We start from the raw sequence: 21,818 nt of genomic DNA on the forward strand, positions 1-21,818 counted from the left end.
ATAGTACATTCCGCCATTGTGATTTCACCCTTCTTATTCCTGAGCCCCACCTATGATGCCTCACTCAAGATCCTCCCCAAGTGTCCTCCCTCATCACAGCTGTGATCTGCTCCCTAATTAGCATTGCAACTCCCCCACTTCTTTTGTTTGCTCCTCTGTCGAGAATAAAACAACGACATCCTGAAATGTTAAGCTGCTAGTTCTGTCCCTCCTTTAACTTTGTTTCCGTAATTGCAATTGCATCATAGTTCCATGCCGTAACCCAGGCTCTTAGTTCAAATATCTTACCTGTTATACCCCTTGCATTGAAGCAAACACACTCCAGACCTACAGTTCCACTGAGTCATGCGGCTTCTCTCTGCCTGCACTTACTTTACGCTATGTTTTTCTCAGTCTCACATTTGTCCCCAGTCTCTCCACTTTCTGACTAGTTAATCCGGTCCCCCCACTGTCATACTAGGTTAATCCCTCCCGAGCAGCACTCGCAATCCTGCTGCCCTGGGTATTGGTGTCCCTCCAGTTCAAGTGCAACCAGTCCTTCCTATACACATCCCACCTCCCCCAGAAGACATCCCGGTGATTCATTCATCAAAAGCCCCCCACCCCCTCCTACAACAGCTCTTGAGCCACGTGTACTATCTCCCTGTTCCAAGCCTCACTAGCACGTGGTACAGGGATAATACTGAGATTGCTACCCTAGAGGTCCTGCTCTTTAGTTCCCGACTTAACTCCCTGAATTGTCTTAGCAGGACCGCTTCCCTCTTCCTGCCTATGGCATTGGTACCAATATGGACATTGACATCTGTCAGTTTGCTCTGTGGCCATTTAGAGACATGCAAGGCTCTGGCACTGTGGAATCAACACACCATTCTGGAGTCCCGTTTGCGGCCATCGAAACGCCTGTTTGTGCCCCTGACTATCGAGTCTCCTACCACGACCACCCGCTGGAATTAGCCCGTCCCTGGTCAACAGCAGAAACAGCGTGATGCCACAGACATGGTTGCTGCTGGTTTCGTCCGCTGACGTCCCCCCTCCCCCACCAAACAGTATCCAAAATGGTATACCTGTTTGAGAGTGGAATAGCCACAGGAGGCTACTGCCTAACCTGCCTGCCTCTCCTGGAGGTCACCCATCTACTTGTCTGAAGCGGCGGCGTGACCATATCCATGATGCTAGTTTCTATCACACTCTAGGACCCTGTAATCTCCGCAATGTGTCCAGCTGTTGCTCCAACTGAATTAGGCTGTCTGTGAGGAGATGCAGCTAATCACACATTCCCACAGACATAGTCGTCAGGAACGCAAGAAAGCTTCTTAATCGCCCACATCTGGCAGGTGGAGCATATCACTGCCTTAATGCTATCTCTGCCATTGTGCACTTAAGAAGCATTCCTACCGTCAGCTTGCCTGGCATGAATATAATTAATTTCTCCATGTTTCCTTGAAATGAGCTGCACGTGTCCAGTGTTTGCGTGCCTTCCAATCCGCTCATCATAAAAGATTCCCACGCTCTACTGGACATTGTTTACACGGTGGCACAGTGGTTAGCACTGCTGCCTTACAACGCCAGAGACCCGGGATAAATTTTGGCATTGGGTCACTGTGCGGAGTCTGCACGTTCTCCTCCTGTCTGTGTGAGTTTCCACTGCCTGCTCCGGTTTCCTTCCACAGTCCAAAGATGCACAGATTAGGTTGATTGACCATGTTGAATGACAGCATTGTTTCCTCCCATACTCCAAAGATGTGCAGGTTAGGTGGATTGTCCATGTTAAATGACAATATTCCTGTGAATTCAACTGGAGCTCCACGCGAACTTTAACCATTGGCGGTGAAATACCAAGAACTATCTACCATTCCCAATATACTGTTCTCAAATAGGATCACTGATATTACAGGAGAGGTGGATATGACAAAAAGCGAAGTGATGAACCGGCTGAAATATGTTTGCACATTTTTCACACATCATCCAATTTGATTATTTGAAATCCATGATCGCAAATTAGTGCACCAGAAACTCATGAAAAGAGCAACCTACATATGAATCATCAGAGATCATAGAATTTACAATGCAGAAGGAGGCCATTCGGCCCATCGAGTCTGCACCGGCTCTTGGAAACAGCACCGTACCCAAGTTCAACACCCCCACCCTATCCCCATAACCCACTAACCTCACCCAACACTAAGGGCAATTTTGGACATTAAGGGCAATGTATCATGGCCAATCCACCTAACCTGCACATCTTTGGACTGTGGGAGGAAACCGGAGCACCCGGAAGAAACCCACGCACACACGGGGAGGATGTGCAGACTCCGCACAGAGAGTGACCCAAGCTGGTATCGAACCTGGGACCCTGGAGCTGTGAAGCAATTGTGCTAACCACAATGCTACCGTGCTGCCGTTAATATATATTATTAACTGTGTTTGGTTATCATGAAGCCACATCGGAAAAAACGCTGACTTGTGATATCGAAGCTGATAAAAGTTTGTTTAGATAGCTAGAGATGGGTTCTGACATATGAAATAAAAACATAATATTCTGTACTATACCTCCAAACTGTGTTCAAGAACCGGTCATCATCAATGATAGCTATCCAAGTAGGAATTGTAATATTCTGTCGGGTGGTGGAGACTCGCAGAGCCATAAATTATTATTTTTTTGTTCTTGGGATGTTAATGGCACAGACAAGGACATTAGGCAGTCTCCGTCCTTATTTACGTTGAGGAAGTAGTGCGGAACCGCCCCCTGGAACCGTATATCCATCCAAATCACTGTAATGGTGGGAGTTACAGCATTTTGAAGCATCAACAGTGAAGGGATGAAGATATAGTTCCAAATCAGGGTGGAGTCTGAGGAGCCTGTAGTGATTGGAAGAAATCCTGCAAATGACAATATGTCATTTCTGAACACAGAACAGCTAAAAGACTACTGTATAATAACCATACTCAGATAAATTGGAGAATAAAATTAACAACAGCTCTGCTGACTGAAAATCCCAGAAGAAAAAATGCGCCTGAGCTAACAGTGTTTGACTGAGGCAGAGATGTATTGTCGAAAGCGCAGTAATGAGATAATGCAGCAATTTCGACTGACCAATAGGCAGAGAGTGATAAATTGTCAGAGGGTCAGTACTGATTGAGTGCAACACGCTCAGTGAGGTAGGTGGGATGAGTACTAATGATGTCATCAACGGCGTTGGCTGTCACTCGATTCTTTATCATGGAGCGAATTTCTGCCATGCGTCTTCCTGTGACTGTCATGGATGATTTCCGGCCTGCGGATCTTTTTGCATGGGACATGATGTCGTACGGGAGAGTGGAATAAACTGTGCATGCAATGCTTAATGTTCTCTGTTTGTCTCCGGCGGCTCTGCCACATAATTTAGATGCTGTGACTGAAATAACAATGCAGCTTGATGGACTAGTAGTTACCATTTGAACAATTCTTCCCTCTGCGACTGGATCCGGGGCTTTCTAACCCACAGGCAACAATCGGTTAGGATAGGCAACAACACCTCCCCCACGATCATCCTCAACACCGGTGTCTCAAAAGGCCGTGTCCTCAGCCCCCTTCTATACTCCTTATACACCTATGACTGTGTGGCCAAATTCCCCTCCAACCCGATTTTCAAATTTGCTGATGACACCACTGTAGTGTGTCGGGCCTCAAACAATGTCGAGACAGAGTACAGGAATGAGATAGAGAATCTGGTGACCTGATGCGAGGACAATAATCTCTCCCTCAATGTCAACAAAACTAAGGAGATTGCTATCGACATCAGGAAGCGTAGTGGAGAACATGTCCCTGTCTGCATCAATGGGAACGAAGTAGAAAGGGTCGAAAGCTTCAGGTTTTTAGGTGTCTAGATAATCAACAATCTGTCCTGGTCCACCGCCCCCCCCCCCCCCCAAGCCGACACAATAGTTAAGAATGCCCACCAACGACTCTATTTTCTCAGACTAAGGAGATTTGGCATGTCAGCGTCGACTTTTGCAGATGCACCATAGAAAGCATTCTTTCTGGTTGTATCACAGCTTGGTATAGACCCTGCTCTGCCCAAGACCACAGGAAACTACAAAAGGTCGTGAATGTAGCCCAATCCATCAGGCAAAGCAGCCTCCCATCCATTGACTGTCTACAATTCCCGCTGCCTCGGAAAGGCAGCCAGCATAATTAAGGACCCCACGCACACTGGACATACTCTCTTCCACCTTCTTTCATCAGGAAAAAGATACTAAAGTTTGAGGTCACGTACCAACCGACTCAACAACAGCTTCTTCTCTACTGCCATCAGACTTTTCAATGGATCTACCTCGTATGAAGTTGATCTTTTCGCGACACCTTGCTCTGATAGCAGTCTCTCCTTCCTTCCCTCTGTACGGTATGCATTATTTGTATAGCATGCAAGAAACAATACTTTTCACTGTATACTCATACATGTGACAATAATAAATCAAATCAAATCAAATCAAATAGGCAACATGTTCCACCTGGTTAGTAATCGGAATTTACTGTGCCTGCCGGAATGATTTCGGGTGTCTTTGAATCAGCTTCTTTGTCCCACGAATCAACGTTTGCCACTTGAGATTTAAGAAAACAGCACCTAGTGAGTGATGTGATGACAAATGCTTTCTTTTCACTGGAAGGTTTTGTTGCCAAACACTTTGCCGCAGTTTGTCGATGGCTGATCTGAAACTGCTGATCTGGTGTTGGATCGCCTCTTCAATTGCAGTCTTTTCAGAGTGGTGACTTTCGTGCTTTGGGAAGTCATATACTAGCATGCATTCGAATTAGAAGCAGGACTAGCCACTCAGCTACTCGAGCTTGCTCCGCCGTTCATTACTATCTTGGTTGACCTGATGTTAACCTCAGACCCATATCTCCACCTGTCCCCAAATGGCCCTTCACCCCCTTGCTTACGAATAGTTTATCCGACTCTGCTTTAAAATTATTCAAATACACTACTTCAACTATCTTTTGAGGAAGTCAGTAACAAAGATCCAAGAACCTCAGAGAAAGATTTACTCATCGCTATCTTAAAAGGTGACCTGAAAAAAACTGCCCTCTTTGTTCTAGATTCTCTCACATGAGGAAACACACTTTCCATATCTACCCACCCCTCAGGCCACATATGTTTCAATCAAGGCCTCTATTACTCTTCTAAACTCCAATGGATACGAGCCCAGCCTGTTCAACCTTCCTTCATAAGAAATACCCCCATAACAGGTATTAGTCTAACAGGCCTCCACTGAACAGCTTCCAACCCAATTTGAATCTTTCCTTAAATAAGGAGACCCATACTCGACAACCCTGGTGCAGAGGGGGCAACGGCCATTTTTGCTGGTGTAATGTATTGTTGGAGGATCGTCATTGGCAGTGTGCTGCACCATGGCAGCATCAGGAAGGAGGGTCAGCTGCACAGTTGAAGGTGAAATGCTCAAACGGCGTCGAAATTTCTGAAAAGGATTATTGATGGAGGACAACACTATTCCAGAAACCGTTCTCAAGTTATCAGATCAGCCGCATTGCTGAGCTGCCTTGAACTGTACCACAGGATGGAGGAGGAATAGTAGTAAATTGTATTCATGGAATCAGTGTGGGGCAGGGCTAGAACATGTGTGTGTGGTTGGCCTGGCCTCCTTGGCATCATCCACATTTGTTCTCCACCTCTAGAAATAACCCATCCATGCGTTTTCTCGTCAAGTGCGCCCTGTGCACTACTTTCAGCTGCGTTAGGCTCAGCCCTGCACATGAGGAGGTGAAGTTCGCTCTGTGCAGTGCTTCGCTCCGGAGACCTGCACAATCACTACACTTAACTCTTCCGCCCATTTCTCTTATATATCGTCCAGTGGTGAACATACATCTTCCAGTCGTCCTCCCTACATGTCCGCCAGTTTCTGGTCCCCCGTGGTCAGAGGTCTATCCAGTAGGGGCTGTCTTGGCAATCGGGGAACGGTATTTGCTCCTTAAGTAGGAAGTTTATTGCCATCAGAACTCGCTCCCTTTCGGCTGCTGAGTTTTGTCCATCAGTTCCACGGGGTCGCCAACCTACCGTGTATGTATTTGCCACGTCGTCCTGTCACCACCGTTTAAAGGTGCCGTCTGGTAATGCTACCGAAAATTTGTGTTTCTTGCAGATGGGGCAATGGCGGACATTGCTCTCAGTGTGGACTCGATCGGGCCACAGCCCGGCGGCCCTTTTTCTCTTCTCCCTAGGCGTGCGATAAGCTCTTATGACCTGGACGGAGAAATGGAAGATGGTGTTCAATCCGGGCAAATGCGAGGTGATGCATTTTGGAAGATCCAATTCAAGAGCGAACTATACCGTAAATGAAAATGCCCTGGGGAAAATTGATACGCAGATATATCTGGGTGCTCAGGTCCATTGTACCCTGAAGGTGGCTGCGCAGGTCGATAGAGTGGTCAAGAACGCATGCGGCATGCTTTCCTTCATCGGAAGAGGTATTGAGTACAAGAGTTGGCAGGACATGTTACAGTTGTCTAAGACTTTGGTTAGGCCACATTTGGAATACTGCGTACAGTTCTGGTCGCCACATTACCAAAAGGATGTGGATACTTTGGAGACGGTTCAGGGGAGGTTCACCAGGATGTTGCCTGGTGTGGAGGGCGCTAGCTATGAAGAGAGGTTGAGTAGATTAGGATTATTTTAATAAGAAAGACGGAGGTTGAGGGGTGAGCTCATCGAGGTCTACAAAATCATGAGAGGTGTAGACAGGGTGGCTAGCAAGGTTAATGTGCATGTTCAGTCGGCAGTTAAGAAGGCAAATGCGATGTTAGCATCCATGTCAAGAAGGCTAGAATACAAGACCAGGGATGTACTTCTGAGGCTGTATAAGGCTCTCGTCAGACTCCATTTGGAGTATTGTGAGCAGTTGTGAGGCCCATATCACAGGAAGGATGTGCTTGCCTTGGAAAGGGTCCAGAGGAGGTTCACAAGAATGATCCCTGGAATGAACAGCTTTTCGTATGAGGAGTGTTTGAGGACTCTGGGTCTGTACTCGTTGGAGTTTATAAGGATGAGAGAGGATCTCATTGAAGCGTACAAGATACTGCGTGGCCTGGATAGAATGGACGCGAGAGGGTGTTTCCACTTGTAGGAAAAGCTAGAACCAGATGGCAACATCTCAGATTAAAAGGACGATCCTTTAAAACAGAGATGAGGAGGATTTATTTCAGTCAGAGGATGGTGAATCTGTGGAACTCTTTGCCGCAGAAGGCTGTGGAGGCCAATTCACTGAGTGTCTTTAAGACAGAGATAGATAGGTTCTTGATTAATACGGGGATCAGGGATTGAGGGGAGAAGGCTTGAGAATGACGAGAAAATATCAGCCATGATTGAATGGCGGAGCAGACTCGATGGGCTAAGTAGCCTAATACTGCTCATATGCCGTATGGTCTTATCGTATTATGTAGGCACGGTTTGGCGGATCACCCTGACATCGCTTACAAATACCTTACACCCCCGGGAGCACTGCACAGCATCTTCACCCATGACGTGAACACTGGCTCGAACTCAAATCGCTCCAGAACCTCAATAATGCCCATCCACCCCACCTATTCGAAGGCCTTCTCTGCATCCAGGGAGATGATCACTTCTGGTATCTCCTCTCTGGGTTTGGACATGACCACGTTGAGCAGGCGGCTGATGTTTGCCATCAGCTGTCTGCCCTTGACAAACCTGGTCTGATCTCTGCCATCACTTCTGGCAAGCAACCCTCCAATCTTCTTGTCCGAGCATTCATCAAGACATTTGTGTCAGTTAAATGTTAAGGTCTGACCCATACTCCACTGGGTCTTCATCTTTCTTCGGCATCAGTGAGATAGTGGCCTTTCCTGTGCCAATGTGAGCGACAGGGTCGGCTGGACAGCAAGGTCAACATAGCCACCGCATGCAGGGACAGTACTCGCGTGAACCTTAAGTAGAAGTCCACAAGGAACCCATCACGTCCCGGGCCTTCCCGGATTGCATGGATTTCATACACCGTGTGAGCTTCTCTAGACCTAGCGGTGTTTCCAGTCCCTCTCCCTTTTCCTCCTTCAAAACTGGCAAGAGTAGCCTGGAACTGCTTCATCTTCGAAGCAGGGTTCATATGTCTATGATCCCTGGTAGAAGATATCAAAGGATCCATTGATCTTCTCTGTAGCTTGGCAAGCCTGGGATGTAATGTCGCTCGCATGGCTGCCTGTTTTCTCCATTAGTGTGCCAGCAGGCGGTTGGCCTTGTCCTCTTGTTTGTGGATGACCCCTGTGTCCAGTAGAGCTTGTTCGCTGCTTTGCAGTGGGGAAAACTGATCGAATTTCACTTGTAATCATTTCCTCTCCGGAGCAGCTCCAGGGGTACGATCGCGGAGTATTGCCGATCCACTTGCAGCATGGAGTCTATCAACCGGTCTGGTTGCCTTTCCTCTCAATCTTTAAGAGTCCTTAATGCTACTATCTTCCCCTCATCACTTACTTCAGTGCCTACCAGATTGTGGAGGGAGAGACGTCCCTGTTCTGCTTGCAGCACATGTACCTGTTGATGGCTGGTGATGTCCTTACAAAAAAAAATTGTTGGCGGGGTAGGCCTTGTTGACCCTCCATGGGGAACGATGGGCCCAAAGTATCTCCAACCTCATATCAAAGTAGTATGATACGTGGTCTGAGATTACAATTGTGCAGTATTCTGTCCCTACTGCCCCTGGAAACATTGATTTCCCTCCCAGAAATAAGTCTATTCGGGCATAGGCCAGGTGGAAATGGAAGAAAAATTAGAAGTCCTTCTCCTTTGGGTGGCTGAATTATCTGTGCCTTTAACATGGGCAGTTCCTTCGCCATTACGGATTTTGCGCTTGATTCGGGGCACAAGCTATTCGCCATCGGCCCAGGCCACAATTTAAGTTTCCCCCATGATGGGTTGTTGGGAGTCGAAGTCATAATCTCTGCTATTGTCTTTTTTGATGAATTCAGCAATGTCCCAGTTTGGGGTGTACACATTTACACGAGTACGACCAGATACCCTTCCAGTACCCCATTCACCATTATGTACCATCTACCCGGGTATGTTACCGTGCTGGCCGCCTTGCAGACTATCATCTTGCTAAATAGAATTGTCAACCCCTTGCCCTGGTATCGAAGCTCGCTTGATCTGCCTGTCCCATCCAGGTATTCCTTACCTTGGTCTCCTGGAGAGAGATTACGTCGACACTCAGGCTTTTCAGGTGGAGGAAGACCGAGACCATTACGTTCCCTCACCTTGCAGCTGTCTATCCTGCCGGGGTGGTCCTGTCCACCTGCCCCCCATGTGGTCAGCCATGCTTGTTCGTGGACATGCCCCTGTATGTTTGAATTTGAATTTGTTCTTCGTCCATCCATGTCTATTCTGCTCCCTGTCTACGCACCTATCTATTCCCCCTCCCATAAATCCCCACCGATCGAGAGATTTACTCTCTCCTCGACCGGCCTCCTCCACAACCACCCCAACTCCTCGTTTCCTGCAATCACTTCCCCCCTCCCTCAGCCCGCTAACATACCGCCCCCCCCCCACCCTGGCAGATGTTCTCTCCCTTCCGGAATCCCACCGCATCCCCTCGGCGCTTGCATGATTCTGATTTACCAGATTTGTTCGTCATTCTCGGTGACAGACTTCTCCATTTGCCGCATCGTCACTTCCTGCACTTCCAGCTGTTGTTTCATCGTGTCCACCAACCCGGGTACAGGGGCCAGCGCAGCCTCCATTCCAATTCTTCATCGCCGTCCGTAGGTCCTCCTTTACTCCCTCTTATGCTTTTGGACTTCTCTTAGGATGAACTCCATCGACCTCACAGTTGATAACTGGGACAGCTTTAGCAACTCCGCTGGCTCCGCCATGTTCAGATTTACGTTGCCACGCGGCTGCCCTGGCTCCGATGTTGGGGTTTTTCGCTCCCTCCCTTTGCGACCTGTCTGCTGGTTTGCCTGCATCCCTAAGCCGTCGTGTTGTTGATGGGGGTCCGATTGGTTTTGCCTTTTTACGGGTTTGCTGCTCGTTCCTCGGGTCCAAGGCAGGTTTAATGGCAGAAGCCACTTTTCGTGCGACTGCTCAGCTCATGGCCGCCACCGGCAGCCTGCGGCCCATAAACCTGACATCGCACTGGCACTGAAAGTAACATTTCACATTACTCATTTCTGTGGTGCGCAGTACATATTATTGGCTTCGTGCTAGTAACTCTCCGATGGAATATATCACCCACATTTCTTCAATATAGTAACAGCTCAAGTGGTCCCCTTCACCGACTGCTCATATTTTTGAGATGTCTTAAACACCCCGGGCAATGTACGGTGGACTGGACATGTCTCAGGTCTGAAATTGGCGGACTAAAGCCCATTCATGAGTGTGCACAGTGAGCAATGAACTAATTGGAGTAGGCATTTTCCAGCAAGGTGCCTTTGCTGCATTTTATTTTGTAGTGAAGTCTGCATTGTGGAAAACCGTTTCGGGCCCTATTTACTGATAGACAATCACCCAATGCTGTAGGAATCCTAATGCCTATAGTGGCCAGTGAAAGCAGACTTGCGAATGACAGCAGTACTTGGTCACAGATTGATTCCCATCGTGAGAATTGCTTGCCTCGATAGCACTTCCTGGAGAGCCTGGCATCCTTTTCGAGTTAATGGAGCCTGTGCCCCAATTTTGCCCGATGATAAATTCACAGCAAAATTCTGCAGCCCGTGTAGTCTGGTTGCACAGCATTCATCTGATGTATGTAAGCTCGGATGATCCAACACCCGAAGGTACGACTTTTTTGGTGAATATCACTGGCTGCAAATACTGAAAGCGCTTATTTGCTGACAAACGAACGTGTATGACATCAAACATAACACACATGCTAATGTCAATAAACACATGGCTGAAATCCGTCGACTTGGTGATTATGACTCAGGAATCGAAACTTTAAAGGTAGCTGAACATTCAAGATTAATTCAATGAAGTGTCGATTGTTAATGTTTATCATTTCCATTGAGAAATGTGAATGTTTATTTTCCGGCCCCACTGAGCATTCCAACAAAAACAGCTGCTTAATCAATGTATTAAGTGGTTCTAACTAACATCAGTTCTAATTGTCTCCACTGAGATTTTTCAAAGCTATAAATCTGGTTCAGTTCAATCTGTCTAATCCGTGCGTGAATTTTAGCAAGAGGTTTATCGACCTCTTAAAAAAAAATGGGACGACCTATAATTCCACAGATGGAAGCGATTTACTATCCGATTCTTGCACTGGTTGGCGTTCCTGTAAGTTACCACCATCGGCTCTTCTTTCATTTCCACAATGTGGTTGTATTACTGTTCTTGTTGCTGCTTTAATTTTATCTGCTTAGATGTACGGATCACAATAACAAAGTTTCAATAAATATTAGTCACTGCATATATGTAAACAGCATGTTACATTCAATGGCACCGATACAACATTATTCAAACTGCTGTTTACATATATGCAGTGACTAATATTTATTGAAACTTTGTTATTGTGATCCGTGCATCTAAGCAACTGCTTAATCAATGTGTTAAGTGGTTCTAACTAAAGATGGAGCAGGATGATTCTTCGCTGTTTCATCTTCCCCATAGATGTACATTCTTGAGTTTGATTTCCAACTTTACCTTTGGACAGATAGAATGGTTTCCATGCATTCGCATCATTTGGGAGAGGCGAATCGAGATGTATCTTTCATCTGAATGGAATTAGGAATGTGAGCACTGAAACCACACTCTCGGAGAAACCGTAATCCAGCAGCAACCGGTCCAACCCAACGAATGAGATACAAAATTGCACATGTTGTTTTTAAATTTAGAGTGGCCAATTATTATTTTTTCAATTAAGGGGCAATTTAGCGTGGCCAATCCGCCTAACGTACACATCTTTGTGTTGCGAGGGTGAAACCCACGTAGACACAGGGAGAATGTGCAAACTCCACAGGGACAGTGACCCAGGGCCGGGATTCAAACCCGGGTCCTCATTGCCGTAAGTTGCAGTGCTGACCACTGTACCATCTGCCCCCACTAATCAATCAGGCATATAATATTAACTTAATGAATCGTCATTCATCCTTAGATCCCAGCAATGCTAAACCTGTCCATATATAGGGACGGTGTCTCCCCTTTAGGCATCATGGTAGCACAGTGATTAGCACTGTCACTTCACAGCGCCAGGGACCCAGTTTCGATTCCCGGCTTGGGTACAGGATGTGCGGAGTCTGCATCTTCTCCCTCTGTCTGCGTAGATTTCCTCCGAGTGCTCTGGTTTCCTGCCACAAGTCCTGAAGGACTACTTGTTAGGTAATTTGGAAATTCGAAATTCCCCTTCTGTGTACCGGAAAAGATGGTGGAATGTGGCGACTGGGGCATTTCACAATAACTTCATTGCAGTGTCAATGTAAGCCTACTTCTGACAATAATAATTATCATTGTAATTGATAAAATTAAGTCAAATATTAGCCCGAGATGCACAATTCTAAAAAGAGGGACCAGTTCTCCCAGACAGAGCACTCGACTGAACGGCGGATACAAGATATCATAGTGAAAGTGTGGATTCAAACTCACTGTGCATTGAGTATTTAAGACGGTTCGTAACACCACAAATAAAACTATCTCCTGTGTCATAGAGTAATAGGTGTATACAGATTGGAAACAGGCCCTTCGGCCCAGCTTGTCCATACCGCCCAGTTTCTATCACTGCTAGTCCCACTTTCCCGCATTTGGTCCATATCACTCTATGCCCTCTCTGCCCATGTAACTGTCTAACTGCTTCTTAAAGGAAAATATTATACCCGCCTGCACCATTGCCTCTGGCAGCCCGTTCCAGATGCTCCCACACTCTGTGTGAAACAAATTCTCCGCTGGTCTCTGTTGTATCTCCATGTCCTCTAGTTCTAGATTCCTCTACTGTTGGGAAAAACTGTCAATTATCTACGTTACCTGTGCTCCTCATTATTTTATAGACCTCCATAAGATCACCCCTAAGCCTCCTACGCTCCAGGAAAAAAAGTCTGTCCAGCCTCTCCTTGTAACCTAGACCATTAAATCCTGGTGGGATCCTTGTAAATCACTTCTTCACTCTTTCTAGTTTAACAATATCCTTCCTATAATAGGGTGACCAGAACTGAACACACGATTCCATGTGCGGTCTTGCCAATGTCTTGTACGACTTCAACAAGAGGTCCCAACTCCTGTATTCAATATTCTGATCAATAAATCCCAGCATGCTGAATGACTTCTTCATCACCCTGTCCACCTGCGACTCCACCTACAAGGAGCTATGAACCTGTACTCATGGATCCCTTTGTTCTGTAACACTCCCCAACTCCCTACCATCAACTGAGTAGGTTCTTCCCCAATTTAATGCAACAAAATGCATAACCTCACATTTATCCAAATTAAACTCAATCTGCCATTCATCAGCCCACTGGCCCAATTAGTCAAGACCATGTTGCAACCTTATATAACCTTCTTCACGATCCACTATGCCACCAATCTTTGTGCCATCTGCAAACTTACTAACCATGCCTCCTACATGCTCATTCAAATCATTAATATGAACAACAAATAACAGTGGATCTAACACCGATCCCTGAGGCACACCACTGGTCACAAGCATCCAGTTTGAAAAACAACCCACCACACCCACCCTTTGGATTCAGTCGCCAAGCAAATTTTGTATCCAATTCGCTTCCTCACCCTGGATTCCATGAAATTTAACCTTTTGCAACAACCTACCATATAGTACCTTGTCAAAGGTCTTATTCAAGTCCATGTAGAAAACGTGGACTGCACTGCCCTCATCTCTCTTCTTGGTTACCCCTTCAAAAAACTCAATCAAATTCGTGAGACATGACTTACCATTTACAAAGCCATGCTGACTTTCCCTAAAAGACAGCCTGTCTAAATGCCTGTAGACCCTGTCCCTCAGAATACCTTCTCACAATTTACCCACTACAGGCATAAGGCTAACCGGTCTGTAGTTCGCATGCTTATCCCTACGTCCCTTCTGAAACAAGGGCACACAACTTTCTGACCTCCAATTTTCAGGTACCACTCCTGTGGCTGTCGACGATACAAATATCTCAGCTAAGGGGCCGGCAATTTCCTCCCTAGCCTCCAAAAACGTCCTGGGATACAGTGCATCAGGTCCTGGGGAGTTATCTACCTTGATTCGCTTTAGTACCTCCAGCACTTCCTTCTCTGTAATATGTACACTCCTCAAGACATCACTTTTTATTTCCCCTATTTCCCTAACATTCGTGCCTTTCTTAGCAGCAAATACTGACGAGAAATATTCATTTAGGACTTCTCCAACCGCTGTGGATCTGCACAGAGATGACCCTCATTATGGTTAAGAGGCCCTACCCTCTCCCTCGTCGCCCTTTTACCCTTCATGTATCAGCAAAAGCTGTTTGGATTTTCCTTTGCCTTATCTGCCAAGACAATGTCATGAAGGAGGGGGGGGGGGTGTTTGCGAGAGCTGTTGGGGAGGGTTTAAACTAATGTGGCAGCGCGCTGGGAACCGAAGCAGAAAGTTGGAAGGTAGTAAAACAGGGACAGAAACAAAAGGCAGTAAGGGGGAAAGTGTAAGGCAGAGAAGCCAGAGACAAAAATCAAAAAGGACGACAGTACAAGGTACAGTGACTGAGGAGAGCTCAGTGAATAGGCCCAGTAATACGAAAAGGAACAAAACGGGAGGATAAACATTAATGGTCAGCGACGCGGCAGGTTGTTACATGAAGATATAGGTTCAATGACAAGGAAAATTCGGAGAAAAATTCATCGGAAATATAACTTAGGAGAGGTTATTGATTGAGGTGTTAAAGATTCAAAACAGAGGGAAAAAGCCAATATAAGCGTACTTTACCTTAATGCTCGTAGTATTCGGAATAAGGTAAATGAGTTGATGGTGCAAATCATCGTGAATGATTATGATTTAGTGGCTATTACTGAAACATAGTTAAAGGATGGTCAATACTGGGAGATAAATATTCGAAGGTATCAAACTATTCGGTAGGACAGAGTGGATGGTAAGGGAGGTGGTTTAGCTCTGTTATTTAAGGATGACATCCGGGTAACTGTAAGGGATGACATTGGTGCTTTGGAGGATAAGGTTGAATCCATTTGGGGGGAAATCAGGAATAGTAAGGTGAAAATGTCACTGATAGGAATAATCTACAGGCCACCAAATAGTAACATTATGGTGGGGCAGGCAATAACTAAAGATAAACGGATGCATGTAGAAATGGTACAGCAGTTATCACGGGGAATTTTAATCTACATGTCGATTGATTTAACCAGGTCGTTCAAGGCAGTCTTGAGGAGGTGTTTCTAGAATGTATCTGCGATAGTTCCCTCGAACAGTATGTAATCAAACCTACGAGGGAACAAGCGGTCCTAGATCTGGTCCTGTGTAATGAGACAGGATTGATTCATGATCTCATAGTTAGGGATCCTCTCGGAAGGAGGGATCACAATATGGTGGAATTTAAAACACAGATGGAGGGTGAAAAGGTAAAATCAACACTCGTCTTTTGTGCTTAAACAAAGGAGGTTACAATGCAATGAGAGAAGAACTAGCTAAGGTAGACTGGGAGCAAAGAGTTCATGGTGAAACAGTGAGGAACAGTGGAGAACCTTCCAAGTGAAATTTTCACAGTGCTCAGCAAAGGTTTATACCAACAAAAAGGAAGGACGGTAGAAAGAGGGAAAATCGGCCATGGATATCTAAGGAAATAAGGGAGAGTATCAAATTGAAGGTAAAAGCATACAAAGTGGCAAAAATTAGTGGGAGACTAGAGGACTGGGAAATCATTTGTGGGCAATAGAAAGCTACTAAAAAAGCTCTAAAGAAGAGTAAGATAGATTATGAGAGTAAACTTGCTCAGAATATAAAAACAGATAGTAAAAGTTTCTACAAATATATAAAACAAAAAGGAGTGGCTAAGGTAAATATTGGTCCTTTCGAGGATGAGGAGGGAGATTTAGTTATGGGAGATGAGGAAATGGCTGAGGAACTGAACAGGATTTTTGGGTCGGTCTTCACAGTGAAGGTACAAATAACATACCAGTGACTGATAGAAATGAGGCTTTGACAGGTGAGGAGGATAGTTATCACTAAGGAGGTAGTGATGGGCAAGCCCTGATGGAATGCATCCCAGAGTGCTAAAAGAGATGGCTAGGGAAATTGCAAATGCACTCGTGATAATTTACCAACATTCACTCGACTCTGGGTGGTCCTGGCGGATTGGAAATTAGCAAACGAGACACCACTGTTTAAAAAAGGAGGTAGGCAGTCAACAGGTAATTATAGGCCAGTGACTTCGGTAGTAGGGAAGATGCTGGAATCTATCATCAAGGAAGAAAAAGCAAGGCATCTGAATGGAAATTGTCCCATTGGACAGACGCGGCATGGGTTCATAAAGGGAAGGTCGTGCCTTACTAATTTAGTGGAATTTTTTTGTGGACATTACCAGTGCGGTAGATAACGGGGAGCCAATGGGTATGGTATATCTGTATTACAAGAAAGCCTTTGACAACGTGCCACACAAAAGGTTGCAGCAGAAGATAAAGATGGATGGCATTAAGGATAAAGTAGTACCATGGATAGAGAATTGGTTAGTTAATACAAAGCAAAGAGAGGGAATTAATGGGTGTTTATCTGGTTGGCAATCAGTAGCTAGTGGTGTCCCTCAGGGATCAGTGTTGGGCCCACAATTGTTCACAATTTACATAGATGATTTGGAGTTGGGGACCAAGTGCAATGTGTCCAAGTTTGCAGACGACACTAAGATGAGTGGTAAAGCAAAAAGTGCAGAGGATACTGGACGTCTGCAGAGGGACTTGGGTAGGCTAAGTGAATGGGCTATGGTCTGGCAGATGGAATACAATGTTGACAAATGTGAGGTTATCCATTTTTGTAGGAATAACAGCAAAAAGGATTATTATTTAAATGCTAAAATATTAAAAATGCTGCTGTGCAGAGAGACCAGGGTGTGCTAGTGCATGAGTCGCAAAAAGTTGGTTTACAGGTACAACAGGTGATTGAGAAGGCAAATGGAATTTTGTCCTTCATTGCTAAAGGGATGGAGTTTAAGATGAGGGAGGTTATGCTGCAATTCTATAAGGTGTTAGTGAGGCCACACCTGGAGTATTGTGTTCAGTGTTGTTCTCCTTACTTGAGAAAGGACATACTGGCACTGGAGGGTGTGCAGAGGAGATTCACTTGGTTAACACCAGAGCTGAAGGGTTTGGATTACGAGGAGAGATTGTGTAGACTGCGACTTTACTAGGGGGCATAGGTTTAAGGTGAGAGGGGCATGGTTTAGAGTAGATGTACGAGGCAAGTTTTTTACGCAGAGGGTAGTGGGTGCCTGGAACTCACTACCGGAGGAGGTCGTGGAAGCAGGGACGATAGGGACATTTAAGGGGCATCTTGACAAATGTATGAATAGGATGGGAATAGAAGGATACGGACCCAGGAAGTGTAGAAGATTGTAGTTTAGTCGGGAAGTATGGTCGGCACGGGCTTGGAGGGCGGAAGGGCCTGTTCCTGTGCTGTACATTTCTTTGTTCTTTGTTCTTTGTACTCGTTGGAATTTAAAAGGATGAGGGGGTATCTTATAGAAACATATAAAATTATGAAGGGAATAGATAGGATAGATGTGGGAGGTTGTTTCCACTGGCGGGTGAAAGCAAAACTAGGTGGCATAGCTTCAAAATAAGGGGAAGTAGAGTTATGACTGAGTTTAGGAGGAACGTCTTCACAAAGGGTTGTGAATCTATGGAATTCCTTGCCCAGTGAAGCAGTAGAGGTTCCTTCATTAAATGTTTTTAAGATAAAGATCGATAGTTTTTTGAAGAATAAAGAGATTAAGGGTTATGGTGTTCGGGCCAGAAAGTGGAGCTGAGTACACAAAAGATCAGCCATGATCTTATTGAATGGCGGAGCAGGCTCGAGGGGCCAGATGGTCTACTCCTGCTCCTAGTTCTTATGTTCTTATGTCCCATTTTTGCCCTGCGATTTCTCTCTTAACTCCACTCCGACAAGCCGTATGCTCTTCAAAGAATCCATTAATCCCAGCTGCCGATGCATGCCATTTGCCTTTTCTTCCTATTAACCATGCCCTCAATATCCCAAGTCATCCAGGGTTCCATCCTTCTACCAGTTTACTCTACGAGGAATGTGCTCACCCTCAACCCTAGTTGACACCTTTTGAAAGACTCCCACTTACCAGCTGTATCCCCTTGCCTGTAAACTGGCACCCCAATCTACCTTTGAAAGTTATCACAGAACATAGAGCATAGAACAGAAAAGCACAGTGCAGGCACTTCAACCAACAATGTTGTGCCGACCATTTATCCTAATCAAAGAAGAACCCTTCAATTTACTGCTGTCCATGTGTCTGCCTCAGAGTCGCTTAAATGTCCCTTCTGACTCTGACTCCACCACTTCTGCTGGCAGTGCATTCCACACACACACCACTCTCTGTATAAAGAACCTACCTCTGACATCGCCCCTACACCTTCCTCCAATCACCTTAAAATTATGTCCCCTCGTGAGAGCCATTTCCGCCCTGGGGATAAATCCCTGGCTATCCGTTCTCTCCATGCCTCTCAACACCTTGTATACCTCGATCAAGTCACCTCTCTGCCTTCTTCGCTCCAGTGAGAAAAGCCCGAGCTCCCTCAACCTTTTTTCATAAGGCAATGCCCTCCAGTCCAGGCAGCATCCCGGTAAATCTTCTCTGTACCCTCTCAAAAACATTCACATCCTTCCGATACTGAATCGACCAGGATTGGACACAATATTCCAACTGTGGTAACTAGAGTTTTATAAAGCTGCAGCAAAACCTCGTGGCTCTTAAATAAAAGCCAACACACCATACGCCTTCTTAACAACCCTATCAACCTGAGTGGCAACTTTGAGGGATCCATGTACGTGGACCCCAAGACCCCTCTGTTCCTCCACACTTCCAAGAATCTTGCCTTTAACCCTGTATTCATCATTCTTTTTCGTCCTTCCAAAATGAATTACTTCACATTTACCATGGTGGAACTCCATCTGCCAACTCTCAGCCCAGCTCTGCATCCTGTCAATACCCTGCTGTAACCTGCAACAACCTCAACACTATCTACAAATCCCCCAACCTTCGTGTCATTGGCAAGCTTACTAACCCACCCTTCCATTCCGTCATTCAAGTCATTTATAAAAACGACAAAGAGCAGAGTTCCAAAGCCTGATACCCTCGAAATTGGCCTTGGTCCAATTTAGGATTTTAACTTTTCGGCCAGAACGATCATTCTCCACAGCGATATTAAAACTAATGCAATTGTGGTCATTGGTCCCAAAGTGATGCCTCACCAACATCTCCGTCACCTGCCTTCCTTATTCCCCAAGAGGGGGTGGGGTCACGTTTTTCCCCCTCTAGAGTCGGGCCATCCACATATTGAATGAAGAATTCTCCCGAAAAACACTCGAGAAATATGTTTTCATCCAAACCCAAACCCTTAGGGCAACACGGTAGCATTGTGGATAGCTGCTTCACAGCTCCAGGGTCCCAGGTTCGATTCCCAGCTTGGGTCACTGTCTGTGTGGAGTCTGCACATCCTCCCCGTGTGTGCGTGGGTTTCCTCCGGGTGCTCCGGTTTCCTCCCACAGTCCAAAGATCTGCGGGTTAGGTGGATTGGCCATTCTAAATTGCCCAGAGTGTCCAAAATTGCCCTTACTGTTGGGTGGGGTTGCTGGTTTATGGGGATAGGGTGGAGGCGTGGACCTTGGGCGAGGTGCTCTTTCAAGAGCCGGTGCAGACTCGATGAGCCGAATGGCCTCCTTCTGCACTGTAAATTCTATGTTCTATGTTCTATATGCTATGGCTACCAGTTAATGTTGAAAAGTTAAAATTCCCTACTATTAACAACCCTATTTTTTCCTGCAGTTATCTGTAATTTCCTTACATATTTGCTTCTCAATTTCCCGCTGACAATGTGGGGGCTGTCATGCCCCTTTACAACATGTTTTTGCCTTATCACAAGGCTTCAGCGATTCATTGTGTGGGTGGAGCTGGGCTGTGGCCTGTGGATTTTACATTCGCTTTGAGTTTGCATTGGTTTGTGGGAGGCTTTCAAGTGTCAGTTGAAACGAATACAGGACAGGCATGTTCCTGTGAGGAAGAAAGATAAATACGGCAATTTTCGGAAACCTTGGATGACGAGTGATATTGTAGGCCTCGTCAAAAAGAAAAATGAGGCATTTGTCAGGGCTAAAAGGCTGGGAACAGACGAAGCCTGTGTGGCATATAAGGAAAGTAGGAAGGAACTTAAGCAAGGAGTCAGGAGGGCTAGAAGGGGTCATGAAAAGACATTGGCAAATAGGGTTAAGGAAAATCCCAAGGCTTTTTACACGTACATAAAAAGCAAGAGGGTAGCCAGGGAAAGGGTTGGCCCACTGAAGGATAGGCAAGGGAATTTATGTGTGGAGCCAGAGGAAATGGGCGAGGTACTAAATGAATACTTTGCATCAGTATTCACCAAAGAGAAGGAATTGGTAGATGTTGAGTCTGGAGAAGGGGGTGTAGTTAGCCTGGGTCACATTGTGATCCAAAAAGACGAGGTGTTGGGTGTCTTAAAAAATATTAAGGTAGATAAGTCCCCAGGGCCGGATGGGATCTACCCCAGAATACTGAAGGAGGCTGGAGAGGAAATTGCTGAGGCCTTGACAGAAATCTTTGGATCCTCGCTGTCTTTAGGGGATGTCCCGGAGGACTGGAGAATAGCCAATGTTGTTCCTCTGTTTAAGAAGGGTAGCAAGGATAATCCCGGGAACTACAGGCCGGTGAGCCTTACTTCAGTGGTAGGGAAATTACTGGAGAGAATTCTTCGAGACAGGATCTACTCCCATTTGGAAGCAAATGGACGTATTAGTGAGAGGCAGCACGGTTTTGTGAAGGGGAGGTCGTGTCTCACTAACTTGATAGAGATTTTCGAGGAGGTCACTCAGAAGATTGATGCAGGTAGGGCAGTAGATGTTGTCTATATGGACTTCAGTAAGGCCTTTGACAAGGTCCCTCATGGTAGACTAGTACAAAAGGTGAAGTCACACGGGATCAGGGGTGAACTGGCAAGGTGGATACAGAACTGGCTAGGCCATAGAAGGCAGAGGGTAGCAATGGAGGGATGCTTTTCTCATTGGAGGGCTGTGATCAGTGGTGTTCCACAGGGATCAGTGCTGGGACCGTTGCTCTTTGTAGTATATATAAATGATTTGGAGGAAAATGTAACTGGTCTGATTAGTAAGTTTGCAGACGACACAAAGGTTGGTGGAATTGCAGATAGCGATGAGGACTGTCTGAGGATACAGCAGGATTTAGATTGTCTGGAGACTTGGGTGGAGAGATGGCAGATGGAGTTTAATCCGGACAAATGTGAGGTAATGCATTTTGGAAGGGCTAATGCAGGTAGGGAATATACAGTGAATGGTAGAACTATCAAGAGTATTGAAAGTCAAAGAGATCTAGGAGTACAGGTCCACAGGTCATTGAAAGGGGCAACACAGGTGGAGAAGGTAGTCAAGAAGGCATACGGCATGCTTGCCTTCATTGGCCGGGGCATTGAGTATAAGAATTGGCAAGTCATGTTGCAGCTGTATAGAACCTTAGTTAGGCCACACTTGGAGTATAGTGTTCAATTCTGGTCGCCACACTACCAGAAGGATGTGGAGGCTTTAGAGAGGGTGCAGAAGAAGTTTACCAGACTGTTGCCTGGTATGGAGGGCATAAGCTATGAGGAGCGATTGAATAAACTCGG

Source organism: Scyliorhinus torazame, chromosome 14 (assembly GCF_047496885.1).
Source record: "Scyliorhinus torazame isolate Kashiwa2021f chromosome 14, sScyTor2.1, whole genome shotgun sequence".
In the NCBI taxonomy this organism is placed as follows: domain Eukaryota; kingdom Metazoa; phylum Chordata; class Chondrichthyes; order Carcharhiniformes; family Scyliorhinidae; genus Scyliorhinus; species Scyliorhinus torazame.